At 47.0% G+C, this 14,787-nt stretch overlaps 1 protein-coding gene across 1 annotated transcript in view; it reads left to right on the top strand.

Annotated features, from left to right (window-relative positions):
• MEGF9 (multiple EGF like domains 9) overlaps positions 1 to 14,787 on the top strand; it is a 1,396,280-nt gene that overhangs the window by 51,050 nt on the left and 1,330,443 nt on the right. The window lies entirely within an intron of this gene.

The raw sequence follows: 14,787 nt of genomic DNA, 5'->3' as shown, positions 1-14,787 counted from the left end.
TTGCAGGATTTGCCTGTCCCTCCAAATCATTCTGTTGTTGATGTAGAAGTTGTTTAGATCCCTAGACTGAATATTTCTGATGTCATTTATAGGTTCATAGGTAGGTACTAGGCTATCGGCCCAAGGGCCTAAGTAAGCCTTGCCAAAAAGGTTCTCTGGCTTATGCCACCCAAGAAAGTTATTTTCCTGTGCCCCTGTCGAGCAGAGCCACCGAAGTGATCCCGGGGTGTATTTCCTAATGTCCTTCAAGGATGCATCTGCAGTCATAACATATGGGTTGTCCTGCCTCAGGCAGCCCTTCGCTCGGCCGGATTCCAAAGTCTGGGTCTGGCCTCGGCTGATGTCGCACTTTCCCCGACGTCAGAGCTTCTGGGGTATAAAGGCATCAGCCGAAGCCATTTTCCTCAGTCTTTCTTGCAGCGCGGTGCCAGAAGCAGAAGCTGTTCGCAAGTGCCAGTCGGTCAGATCCAGAGATTTCAGCTACCAAAGACTTCGAAAAAAGCTAAGTACCCCGTTGGGGACTCTTTCTTGTCTCAGCCGATGTCAGACAAAGTAAATAATTGTTTAACTTGTGGGAAACAAATACCTCATAAGGATTTCCATTCTTACTGCCTTCCTTGCTTAGGCCCAGACCACGACGTATCAGCTTGTTTAGCCTGTGCCTCCTTCAACCGACGGACTCTTAGACGTTGGTCGGAGTTTGCAGAAGAATTTTTTGGGACCGATTTTGCTTATAAAATGCCGTCGGAGACTCTGACTACGCATATGGCCAAAAAACGCAAGGAAAAGGACCGACACTCGCGGCCCGTGGTTTCGGCTGAAACCACGGCTAGGCCTACTGTGAGTGTCTCGGTTTCGGCTGAAACCGAGTCCTCTGTTCTTACTACGACCTAAACCATACCTCCGACAACCGAGGCCAGAGAGGCCCCGGCTGAGTCGGCTTCAGAACTCCCTACCGAAGCTAGTGCTCAAGAATTGTCCGACACCATTCCTTTGGACATTTCTACCCCTGCACATGGGGCAGCTAGGCCCCCAGCTTCTATGTCTTATTAAGGCCTTCTCCAGGGCTAAAGCTGCCAAACTTTCAAAAGCTTTGCCTGCCAAATCTACTTCACAGAGGCCTTCCTCAAGTTCTTAGATTCTCAGTCTTGCTGAGGACTTTATATCCTTAATTAGGGGTTCCCAACCTCACCCAGACAGGGCCTCCCAACCTCCTCCAGACAAAAGGCCCAGGACTGATCCCTCTGAACCTCTCTCCTCTGATTACTCCACGGATGGATCTGATTTGTCAGACCATCAGGAAGGGGCCTACTCGCCTTATGAGGATTCAGATGCAGAAGATTCTATTCCTTCGGCCTCCCCACCTGAAGAATTTTCCTTTGGGGAGACTTTACACTCCATGAGGGAGCACTTTCAATGGCAGGGTCAGGATTTCTCTGATTCTAGAAAAAGATTACGGACCTTTTTGCATTTGCCCCAGCATTGGCCCTTAGCCATACCACCTGTTCTAACTGTAATTGATGATGTGTATAATGATGTCAGTACTGTACCTGATTCTCTTCCCCCGGCCCCTGCCAAACCTGATAGATATTACAGGGTCCCGGATTCTCACTTCCACCTGTATAAAGCCCATGCTGCAGACCCGGAAACTATTTCTCAGGGCCCAAAAGGGGTTGCAGCTGCTACTGCCAAAAATCCCTTACCCTCTGAAAGAGAGTCTAGAGCATTAGAGAGATGGGGTAAAAAGGTTTATACATCTGCTACTCTTTCTGCCAGGGCATTAAACTGTCAATTCCATATGATACAGTACCAAGAATTTTTGTTAGATCAGCTGAATAAGAAGCTTTCTACTCCTGAACCTTTAGACCGTAAATCCCTTCAGGATTTGGTACACAATTCTCAGCAGGTCAGTAATCATGTCTTAAAATGTGGCTATGATGCACTGGAGGCTTCATTTAGATCAGCTATGACTAGGGCAGTAATTCGTAGGCATGCCTGGCTAAAAGAGCAATCCTTGCCAGACCATGTCAAGGCTAAACTCCTCGATGCTCCAATGGAGAAACAAAATTTATTTGGCTCCCCTGCACAGGAGATTCTAAAGAAGGTGGAAGAAAAAGCAAAATCTGTGCAAACAGTGAAGGAATTTCTGCAGGTCCAACCTCCGAGGTTCAGCAGAAACTGGCCTACAAAGAATTGGTCCTTTCCAGACACCTCCAGAGCACAGAGGGGCAGGAATAGATGCTCTAGAGGCAGAGGTCAATCAAAGGGTGCCTATAGGGACCGTCAGTGGCAGCCTGCCAACCAGAGTAGTAGTGCCACAGCTGCAACTACAACCACTACCACAGGACAGACACATTGACTTGACTCTGATTCCGCCTACCAGGGATCAACTGGAAGCTCCCTTGGGCGGAAAGCTGGCTTTTTTCTCGAAAAACTGGCATTGCATTACAAAGGACACATGGACATTGCAAACAATAGACAAAGGATACAGGTTTCACTTCCACATTTTACCAAAAAGGAGCGGAATGCCAAACCTTCCACCAAACCAGAAGGCAGAGGCTTTAAGACAAATCATCAATTTACTTCAGATGAAAGCGATAGAAAGGGTACCATCTATGGAACAAGGCCAAGGATTTTACTCCAGATTATTCCTTGTACCAAGAAAAGAAAACCAATGGAGGCCTATTCTCGACTTGTCCGCACTGAACGCATATCTCATTGTGCCAGAATTCAAGATGCTGACCCTACAGCAACTTCTTCCCATGTTGGGCAAGGAGTCTTGGCTGGTGACTCTAGATCTCAAGGAGGCATACCTGCACTTCCCTATCCGACTAGATTGCAGAAGACACCTCAGATTTCTTGCAGGATCAGAGCATTATCAATTCTCAGCATTGCCCTTTGGCTTATCTACTGCGCCCAGAGTATTCACGAAATGCCTGGCATCAGTAATTGCACATTGCAGACTTCAGGGAATTCAAATTTACCCATACCTGGACGACTGCCTAATACAAGCAGACAACAAGACAAAATTGTTAAAGGACTTGGCCTATATCATTCTTCTGCTACAGGCCTTGGGATACACAGTCAACATCCAAAAGTCAAGACTAGTGCCATCCCAAAGGATAACCTTTTTGGGTGCGGATCTGGACACAATCACTCAGATGGCTTTTCTCACAGAAGAAAAACAAAAACAACTTCCAGGTTACTTCATGGTTTTGACGAGACAAACTCAGCTTACTGCAAGGAAAGTCCTGCAGGCCCTGGGTTACATGGCATCCTGCATAATCTTGATCCCACATGCCAGGCTGCATATGAGGAAATTACAATGGTACCTAAGGAATGTATGGTCTCAACATAGGCACAGTCTAGAAACCATGATACCAATCATTCCATGCCTTCCAAAGGAATTCCTGTGGTGGGCTCAGGCCTGCCAGTCCAACAGAGGGTTGCCTTTCAACAAACCAAAACCAAGGCAGACCTTCACCACGGACGCCTCAGACCTAGGATGGGGAGCACACATGGAGGACGAATGTATCCAAGGCCTATGGCCTCAAGGACAGCTAAGCATGCACATAAACCAAAAGGAGATGCTGGCAGTGAAGCATGCAATCGAGGCATTCAAACCATTCCTCCAGCAAGGACGTCTGTTAATAAGGACAGACAACACCATGGTCATGTGGTACATAAACAAACAGGGAGGCACACATTCCTACCCTCTTTGCCGGATAGCAATGAATCTGTGGAACCTATGCCTGAATCTCAATATCCAGCTGCAGGCCAAATTCATACCAGGAAAAGAGAATTCATTAGCAGACAGCTTAAGCAGAACTACCACGGATGCTCACGAATGGATGCTGCATCCAGACATCTTCAAACTCATAACAAAGAAATGGGGAATGCCAGAGATAGATCTGTTCGCCTCCCCACTCAACCACCAAATGAAGAAATTCTGCTCAAGGACATACCACCCACAAGCCTGGAGGGTGGACTCTCTCTCTTTCAGCTGGAATGCCCTAACAGTATATGCCTTTCCACCTCTCCCATTAATGTACAAGGTTCTACTGAAGATCATGGAGGAACAGCCAAAAGTGATACTAATAGCTCCGGACTGGCCAAGACAACACTGGTATCCGCTACTGAGAAGCAGGTCTCAGGCGAACTCATGGCCTCTACCCCTATGGCCTCTTCTTCTAACGCAGAACAATTTCAAGACCCTGCATCCAAACTTGAAAACATTTGCAACTAACTGCCTGGAAAATTCCTTAAAACCTAACCAAACTGTTTTATCTCAGAGGGTCAAGGACATTATCCTGGAGGCTCGTAGACCTTCCACAAGGAAGACATACTCAGCTAAATGGAAGAGATTTCTCATTTGGAGCACATCAAAAGGCACAGATGTCACAGTGGCAAACCCAGCACACATCCTAGAATACTTAGCAGAATTGTTCCACAATGGCCTGTCTTATTCTTCCATTAAGATTCATGCTTCAGCAATTTCAGCAGAATACAATATGGATCCTCCTATCTTCTCTCACCCTCTTCTCAGACAATTTTGAGAGGGATCAAAATGTTAAACCTCCAAGGAGACCCCCTCTACCTGCATGGGATCTCAATTTTGTGCTGGAAAAATTGACACTACCTCCTTTTGAACCAGCAGCATCAGCAGACCTACAGTTTTTATCTTGGAAAACTGCTTTCCTTCTGGCAATCACTTCAGCAAGAAGAGTATCCGAGTTACAGGCATTAATGGCAGTGCAGCCTTTTCTTATTTTCCACCAGGATAGAGTGTCACTGAGAACCAATCCTACTTTCATGCCAAAGGTGGTATTCAGGGTATCCTTGAACCAAGCTATTCATTTGCCTATGTTCTTCCCTAACCCACAGAACAAAGGAGAAAAACTTTTGCACACCTTGGATATACACAGACAACTACGCTACTACCTGGACAGAACTAAAACCAACAGAAAAACTGACCAACTTTTTGTAGCATATGCAACTGGGGTGCAAGGAAGAGCAATTTCCAAACAGACAATTTCAAAATGGATAGGAAATTGCATTCGCTTTTGCTACTCTTTTCATGGAAAGACAGCTCCTGAAAATATCAGGCCTCATTCCACAAGGGCCACAGCCACCACTATAGCTTTCCTACGAGGGGTGGCTACCAAGGACATTTTAGAAGCTGCTACTTGGAGCTCCGTGCATACATTTGCCAAGCATTATAATCTACCTTTATACTCCAGATCCCGAGCAGGGTTTGCAACTGCAGTTCTGCAGGGGATCCTGACTACACCATCCTTCTCTTAGTACCTCCTCCCCCAGTTTGGCTATGGTATTCTACCCATATGTTATGACTGCAGATGCATCCTTGAAGGACATAGTACAGTTTTGTACCTACCATAAATGTAGATGTCCGATAGGTATGCATCTGCAGTCAGGATTACCCACCCTCCTTCCCCTCTGTAGTATTCCTAGGGTGCTTACCCCTCTTTCAGCTAGCTGGGGGAATCTATTATGGTGTATTTGTTTGTTTGTATATATATATATATATATATATATATATATATATATATATTTTGCTACTGTTTGGAACTTTTCAGCATTTATCCAAATTTAGCCTTCCTAGAGGGCACCTGGGCAAGAAACACAGAGGAAAATGGCATCGGCTGATGCCTTTATACCCCAGAAGCTCTGACGTCGGGGAAAGTGCGACATCAGCCGAGGCCAGACCCAGACTTTGGAATCCGGCCGACCGAAGGGCTGCCTGAGGCAGGGACAACCCATATGTTATGACTGCAGATGCATACCTATCGGACATCTACATTTATGGTAGGTACAAAACTTTACTTTTCCCATCCACTTATCTAGATTTTTCTTGAAGACTGCTAATGAGGAACTTTGCTTGACATAGATGGGTGACTTGTTCCAGAGTCTGGAAAGTCTCTGGGACAGGAATCTATCCCTCCAGCATGTCCTGTTTATTGTGGTGACAAGGTTTAGGTCCCTAGAGCGTGTAGCTCGGAGGAATTGGGAATTCTTTAGGGGTAGCATGTCCAAAAGCTCTGGGTTTGACATAGCTTTATATGTTAGGCAGAGATCACCTCGGAGTAGGCGATATGCTACAGAGTAAAGCTGGAGTATTTTGAGATGGTCAGTGTAGAGCATCTGTTTGAGGCCAGTAATCCTCTCTATGAGGTACTTCTGTGGCCTATCCAGCTGCTGCAGATGTCTTGTGAGGTACATTCCAAAAGGGGCATTGTACTCTATAATGGCTCTGAGTGTCGAGTAGAGGGGAGCAATGACCTCTTTTTTCCTAGAGGAAAACCCTTTTGTGATGGTGTGCCACGTAGAAGGATTTCCTGACTACTGTGGCGATGTGATTATCAAAGGAGAGACTACTGTCGACCTAGGTCCCCAGGTCTCTTACCACACATTCGGCATTAAGTAGACTGTCACTATGTGGTAGTTCATGGGTACAGAGTTTTTACCAAAGGGGATGACTATGCACTTTTTGGTATTGGGCTTGAGGCCATGGCTCTGACACCAGGCATCTGTCTCAGTGAGGCCCTTCTGTAGGATGTCCACATCATTTGGGCACTCAACTATGGCTCCTAGTTTGTAGTCATCTGCGAACTTCATTAGCCAAAGGCCTTTTGTGTTCGCTTGTACTTCAGAGAAGTAGATACCAAACAGGACTGAACCCTGTGGTACTCCACTTGTCACTGGTTTGAAGTCAGATTTGGAGTCTGCAACTTTTACAGTGTGGGTTCTGTCAGTGAGCCAATTGGCAACCCATCCTGTGATGTAGGGATTTGTACCTAGTTTAGTGAGTTTAGCTATAATTCCAGAATGGGGGATGGCGCCAGAAACCTTGACGAGGTCAAGATAGGCTGTGTGAACCACCTTACCCTCATCTACAGCTTTGGTGACTGCCTTAAAGAAGTTGATCAGGTTCATGAGGCATGATCTGCCTTTCACAAACCCGAACTGGGTGGGTCCAGAGTTTGGAGGTTTCCAGTGTCTTTGAGTTCCATGATATGTTCCATGGCCTTACAAACCAGGCTCGTCAGGCTAATAGGTCAATAGTTCCCGGGATCAGTGGTGGCTCTCCCTTTGTGAAGTGGGATAAATGTTGCTGTGCGCCATTCAGTGGCACAAAGCCTGATGTGAGACCATGATTGAACATGGTGCTTAGGTGGAGAGCCAGTTTGTTCTGAAGTTCATGTAAAATGCAGCCTGGGATGTTGTCCGGTCCCATGGATGCTGTGTTTTTGGCTTTAGTGGGTGCAGCTTTTACCTGCATAGTTGTGATTACAGGGACTCTGCATTTTTCCTGTATAGATATGGGCCCTTTAGAGGGTGAGAGGGTCTGCCAGGACATTGGCAATTTCAGTTGGTTCTGTAATTTTCATGCCGTTCTGCTGCAACTCAGAGCAGATCTGGGTGTTGCCATTGATATTCTTGACATAGCTATAGAATGCTTTGTGGTTGTCCCTAGAATCAGTGTTTTTTTTTTTTTTTCATAGCTAGATTTGGAGGATCTAATAAGGGATCTAAGCTTCTTACTGAAACTGACCAGGGAATTCCTCCACTCATGGGATTTTACTCTCTTTTGCAACAGATTCTTCCTTCTGTTGTATTGTTTATTTATGGCAGGTGACCGCCAGATTGGCTTACTTTTTTTGGTCTTGGTTCTGTTTGGGATAGCACGATCCATGCACTCGTGTAAGTGCTTATAGAGTGCATCTGTGAAAGATTCAGCAGTCATAACTGTATTGTCCATTTGCATGGGTGTCGTGAAGTTTGCCACTTTGTCTTAAGAAGCATGACGTTGGCTTTGTAGAAATTATTTACCATGATTTCCTTAATTGGGAGGGTGGGGGTGGGATGTGGATATCTAGGGTGATTAGCTTATGATCAGATCTGACCAACGAGGAGTTGTCTTCAGGTGTGGTCACTCATGTTGGTAATGACTAGATGTGAGAGTGTTCAATCTCGCCTTTGTTCTTACACATGGGTTCGGAGCCGATCCTCGGCTCCGTGCCGGCCGACTGCAAGCTCTGCATCGAGAAGAAGCTCGAGGACATCTAATACCCACAATCCCCCTCTGCCTTTACCTCAGATCTAGTTTGCCGCTGCTGCATTCACATCGCTGGAGGCTAGCTCGAGGGTTTTCAGATAAGATTTAACTTTCTTTTTGTTAAATTTTCAGGAGATCTTGTTTAAAATCACTAGTTACTGTATTTAGTGTATGGTGTGTGTGTAGAGAGAGAAATTCTCGGTACCGTTAACTTAGTTTAACTTCTTTTAACTGGTATAGAGTTTTTCGGGCCTACCACCCCTACTTGGATTGACAAACGGACTGACATATTTACCGGATTTGACCCTTTACTTCTCTGGATTGACTGTTACTGGACTTGACTTTTTTCTCTTACTACAAAATGTCTGAGAAAATGAAATCTGGATTTAAACGTTGCCAGTGTGGCCAAAAGATGTCGGTCACGGACAACCACAGTTCCTGTGTCTACTGCCTTGGCCCTCTCCACTTACATGAGGACTGTTCTATTTGTCACTCTCTTAGTGGGAGGGTCATGACAGATAGGCGCAGGAAACTGATGGACAGAGGTTTATTGAAACCCTCTTTCCAGGAGGCTCTGGATGCTTCAGACCAGGCATCCAAATCCTCGAAGGAATCGAAGACGTCGGAGCCCAAGTCATCGGCTCCGAGCTCTTCGGGTAAAGTTAGATCACCGGTTCCACAGACTTCGGGGCCGAGTGTTCAACTGTTGGCAGTTTCTGAGCCTCGAGTCTTGGAACCGGTGACGGAGCTCCCTCCACCGACTCTGTTGAGGTCGGCTCCGTCTTCGATCCCTTCGACTCGTTCTTCCAGGCCCCACTCCGACACCGATGTGGACCGTGTGGTGCAGAAATTGATGGAGCATACGGCCTTACCCAAGCTTATCTCGGTCTCCTCTCAGTTGATGTCGAGACTTGAAGGCCTGCCACTATCTCCATCTGTTCCTCCTCCGAGACCTGTCCAGTCTTCGGAGCCGGAAGAAGCTGAACTGATGATTGTGGAGCCCTCGGTGCCAGAACCGTCTTTTTCTCGGTCGGCACCGTTCACCTCGACTCCATCCGATCCGGTACTGGAGTCTCGGGGCCGAAGATCCATCCTTGGTTCCGGGACCGAGAGTCAGACCGATGTTTTGGTTCCGACGCTCCCTCTCGGAGCCTCGGTGTGGATCGACTCGGTTCCGTCCTCGGGGTCGGTGCCTTCGGTTCCTGTTTCGGGGATTCTTCCCATTTCTTCGGAACCGGGAGATACCTCGACTCGGGACCCGGGGGCCTTCGACCTCATGAGGAAGGTGTTGTCTACCCAGACAACCACATCAGCAGGAACAGCTTCTCCTCCCCACAAAGGACCGTTATCCTCCTCTGCACCCACGGCTACATCCAAGCGTCGAGCACCGGTGTCTCAGCCACCCCTAGAGGGTGCCCCCTCTTCCTCGGAGGCTTCTTCGGATGTTCCCCACGAAGAAGTCCCTAGGAAACGATTGTGTAAGAGGAGACACTTGGATTCTCCACAAGAATCTTTGACATCCGATACTGACTTGGATGAGTCAGAAGGGTCCCCTAAGTCACCTTCAGAAGATGTCTCCTTTTCTGACATCTTGGAGATCCTAAAACAGAGAGGTGACTGGCAATCCCTCCCCCCTTCTGAGGATGAGTCAGTTTTTCTGAAGGCATTTGGTGCTCGCCCTTCCTCCTCCTGGGTCACTCCACCCTTCGATGAGTTAATGGAGTTGATTGCTCAAGGGCGTGGGAGACACCTGACACGGTGGAACCAGTCCCTAGGAAGCCAAATAAGTACATTACGGCACCACAGGACAAGGCTTACCTCACCAAAGGAGTTCCAGTAGACGCCATGGTGGTGGCAGCGCCACGAAAAGGAGATGTCGAGTCTTCCTCATCTGTCCATCCGCCTAACAAAGATTCTAGGACCATGGACAGATACGGGAAGCGATTTTCAGTTCAGCGGCTTTCTCTGTGCGTTCCCTGAACTATTTGACTCATTTTACACGCTTACAGAGGGATCTAGTCAAAGAGTTGGGAGATACCCTCCAGGGTACTACAGATGCTGCTGTTTCAGAGAAAGTTACAGCACATCTCAACACCCTTACATCCATTGTAAACTCGTCCATGAGGCTGATATCATACGCAGCCGAGGGATCGAGTAGGGCAGCGGCTTCAGCGATTGCTCTTCGTAGGCAATCCTGGATGCGCTTATGTTCGTTTGCGGAAGCCTTCAAGTCTTCCTTTACTAACGCCCCATTTGATGGAGCCACACTTTTGGCCCTAAAGTAAAGGAGACCCTTACCCGGTGTGAACAGGAGGGAAAGACTCTGTCTGCTGTCGGAGTCCGTTTTCCACCCTTCCAGACCGTACCCCAAAGGGCAACGTGGTGGGAAAATGTGGTTTCGAAAACCCCAAGGATCTTTCTCAAACACACAGGGTGATGCCCCTCTAGAGGCAGAGGGGGCAGAGGTGGAAGACGCCGCCCTGGTGGCAGAGGGTCCGCAAAACCAAGGTGACAGGGATAACCTCCCTGGCAAACCTTTTCAGCACTCCTGAGAGGAGGCCCGACTGTCCTGCTCTGGAGGCAGTCGGGGTCGCTTAGCTTTATACCCTCAGGCCTGGCAAAACCTTTCTTCAGACAATTGGGTAAAAAGCGTTGTTACCAGAGGTTACAAAATCCCATTTCTATCCACACCCATTCCAAAGAGAAAACTCCCAGATGTACCACCCCATCTGCGAGACCCAGCAGCTACAGAAATTTCAAAGCTGCTAGAAAAAAGAGTCATCCAACCAGTCCCAGCGGACCAAATAGGATTCGGAACTTACTCAAGGTTCTTTTTAGTTCCAAAGAAAACAGGGGACTGGAGGCCGATTCTGGACCTAAGCCATCTCAACACCTTTGTCAAGAAGGAAAAGTTCCGAATGGTCACGCTTCAATCGATCCTTCCATTCTTACGGAAGGACGACTGGATGTGCTCGATAGATCTGAAGGACGCATACTACCACATCAAAATGGCCAGGGCGTCCAGGGATCATTTGCGCTTCCGGCTGGGAGCCAGTCACTATCAGTTTCGAGTCCTGCCCTTTGGTCTGACTACAGCCCCCAGGGTCTTCACCAAATGCATGGCAGTGGTAGCGTCTCATCTGAGGCGCCTAGGATTCCAGGTGTTTCCGTATCTGGACGACTGACTCCTGTCTGCCACCACCAGGCGTCAACTGATACAAGCCAGGGACTACACCCTACAACTTTGTACACACCTTGGAATTTCAGTAAATTTCGAAAAATCTTTACTACAGCCATCACAGCATATCTTATTCATAGGAGCGGAATTAGATACGCACCATTTAGTTCTAAAACTTCCTACAGAAAGAATAGTAGCACTTCAAATCAACATTTCCCTTCTGCTGTCGTCCAGAAAGTCCCTGGCAAAGATTGTTCTGAAAGTCTTGGGTCTCATGGCAGCTTCTCTCATTGCGATACCATTGGGAAGACTGCACATGAGAGTGCTACAATGGCTTCTGTTTGCACAATGGTCATTCCAACAACTTCCACTGACTCACGAAATATTGATAACGAAAACATGCAAATCACACCTAATGTGGTGGTTACAGACTTGCAACCTATCCAGCGGAAGACCATTTGTGCTACCCGCACCGTCAGCGACGATAACCACGGACGCTTCCCTGATAGGGTGGGGGGGCATCTTTCAGGGACAGACAGTCCAAGGCGAATGGACCAATCTGGAGTACAATCTGCACATCAATGTTCTGGAGTTGAGGGCAGTGTTTTGGCGTTGCAACACTTTGCTCCCCTTCTTCCTCCAGGGACCATTGCAGTTCAGACAGACAACATGTCCGTAGTCTGGTACATAAACAAGCAAGGGGGAACCAGGTCTTGCCAACTATGCAGAGAGGCCATGAGAATTTGGCAATGGGCAGAGTCCACGGTCGCTTTCTGATCGCAACCCACATCCCGGGCACATACCACGTCATAGCCGACAGGCTGAGCAGGGCAATACTATTGCCACACGAGTGGTCGCCCAAACAGTCAGTTGCGAGAAGGATTTTTCAAATGGGGCCAGCCTACCTGCGATCTGTTTGCGTCTCCAATGAACGCCAAATGCAGGAGCTACTTTGCCCTATTACCCCTCCAGGGAAGTCCCCAGGGACGCTGGTGCACGATTGGCCCCGGTCTCCTATATGCTTTTCCTCCATTTCCCTGATTGCAAAGTTTCTACAGAAAGCCAACAACCTTCAGAGGACTATTATTCTCATTGCTCCGTTCTGGCCTCGTCAAATTTGGTTCCCTTTCTATTGCATCACCGCATTCGGGGACCTTGGATGCTGGACCCAGAGCCAGATCTACTGACTCACTCGTCAGGAGTTCCTCACCCATCTCTAGAATCTCTCCATCTAGCAGCTTGGCTGCTCCGCTTCCTTTAGCCAGGTCGGTTCCCCTTACATCGCGGTTCAAGATATTTTAGTAGCTTCTCATAAAGTTTCCACTACAAAGACTTACACCAGTAAGTGGAAACGTTTGTCTTTTGGCGGAGTCACATCATTTGGACCCTGTTATAGCTCCGTTAAACAAGATTTTAGAGTTCTTGACCGAACTATTTCATGAAGGAGCTTCCCCGGCTACTTTAAGAGTACAGTTAGCTGCCATTTCTAACTATCATGTAGAGGAATGTGGTGCGCCTATTATGGCTCACAGACTTTGTAAAGCCTTTTAAAAGGTTCTTTTCATATCAGACCACCAGTCAGAAGTCCGACATCACCGTGGAATTTGAACCTGTTGCTCTCTAAATTGATGTTGCCACCCTTTGAACCAGCCTCAAGTTGCACATTGAAATTTTTGTCATGGAAAACTTTATTTCTAGTGGCCATTACATCTGCTAGGCAGTGTCTGAGCTTCAGGCCCTTTCTGTCAAACATCCTTATTTAATATTTCATTCTGACAGAGTATCCCTACGCACTAATCCATCCTTTCTCCCCAAAGTTTGCTCTTCTAATAATATTAATCAGTCCATTGAATTACCCACCTTCTTTAAGAACCACTCTAATAAATTGGAGTATATGTTGCACAAACTGGATGTCCATAGACAACTCAGATTTTATTTGGATAGAACAAGAGATCACAGGAAATCTAATCAACTATTTGTAGCTTTTGCTGACAGCAGAAAGGGTCTTGCAGTTACGAAACGAACTCTTTCTAAATGGCTAACTGACTGTATCACATATGTTTATGAGGCCTCTGATCAAACATTATCAGAAAAACCCAAAGGACATTCCACCAGATCAGTTTCTACATCTTTGGCTCACGCAGCTCGCTTACCACTAGACACTATTTGTGCGGCTGCTACTTGGGCTAAACCACATACATTTATCTCTCATTACAAAGTGGACAGGGTTTCTAGGGATAGGGCAACCTTTGGTTCCACTGTGCTCAAGAACGTTCTCCCTTGAGTTCCTCAGGATCATGGAGCTAGGGACGCTACCCATGTGTAAGAACAAAGTGAGATTGAACACTCTCACATAAAGAAGTTATGTCCTTACCATAACGTTCCATGTGGAGTGTTCATCTCGCTTGTTATTACACTCCCACCCTCCCACCCTTAGGAAGAACGTTCGATTTGGTGCCTGGTCTGGAGTATTCTCCTTCTGCTGTTGCATTATTAGTGTTACTATCATACCCTTGGTATGTTTGTATATATGTACTTCTATGTATATAGTTTGGCATGTGTGCGTGCTTTATGTCTGGTTTGCTTGCAAACTAGATCTGAGGTAAAGGCAGAGGGGGATTGTGGGTATTAGATGTCCTCGAGCTTCTTCTCGATGCAGAGCTTGCAGTCGGCCGGCACGGAGCCGAGGATCGGCTCCGAACCCATGTGTAATAACCAAGGCGAGATGAACACTCCACATGGAATGTTATGGTAAGGACATAACTTCTTTTTCTAGGATATTGTTGCCCCTGGTGGGGGTGTGGATAAGTTGATCCAGGGCATTGGAATTTATGAATTCCAGAAAGCGTAGTGCGAACGAGTTGGTACATGAGTAGTTTTCCCAGTTAATGGTGGGGTAGTTGAAATCGCCCATTATTAGGGTGTTTGGCTGAACCCTAATATTTTCCAGAATATCAATAAAAGAGGAGTGGGAATCCTGGGGCATGGTGGGGGATCTGTAGCAAGCTACAATCTAGATTGCAGTTTTGCCTAGAGTTAGTTGCACTTGGATAATTTCAGATGCATAATGCTGATCAACTAGCCTGGAGGTGTGGATATCCTTAATGAATATGGGCACACCTCCGCCTTTGGTGTTTCGGTCCAGGTTAGGTGGCCAAAAAGTGTGGTATGAGTTGTAGCCTGGTAATGTAGGGGTGCTCTCTGGAGCCTTGAAAAAGGTCTCAGTCACTGCACAGATATCAGTTTTCTCCATTTTATGGAGTGCCTCGAGGGAGTGCATTTTGAGATGTAGACTTCTAGCATTGAGTAGCATTATCCTAATTTTTTGCTTGCCTGTTCCTTTTAAAGTGGTGAATTTGTCATTTGAACCTTGTCTAAAAAAGGTACTCTAGAGGCAGCAAGAGTCTTAGCCAGTATCCAGAATCCCAAGGGTGACATGTACAGGCCATCTCTGGCAAAGCATTGTGGTCTGTCGACCATGTCATCCCAGGCAGAGACAGATACTGGATCCCCTTAGAATGACACCAGAAGC

Source organism: Protopterus annectens, chromosome 16.part0 (assembly GCF_019279795.1).
Source record: "Protopterus annectens isolate FY-2018-M chromosome 16.part0, PAN1.0, whole genome shotgun sequence".
Classification (NCBI taxonomy): domain Eukaryota; kingdom Metazoa; phylum Chordata; order Ceratodontiformes; family Protopteridae; genus Protopterus; species Protopterus annectens.
Note: the sequence above shows the minus strand (reverse complement) of the source record. Positions and strands in the feature narration are given on the sequence as shown.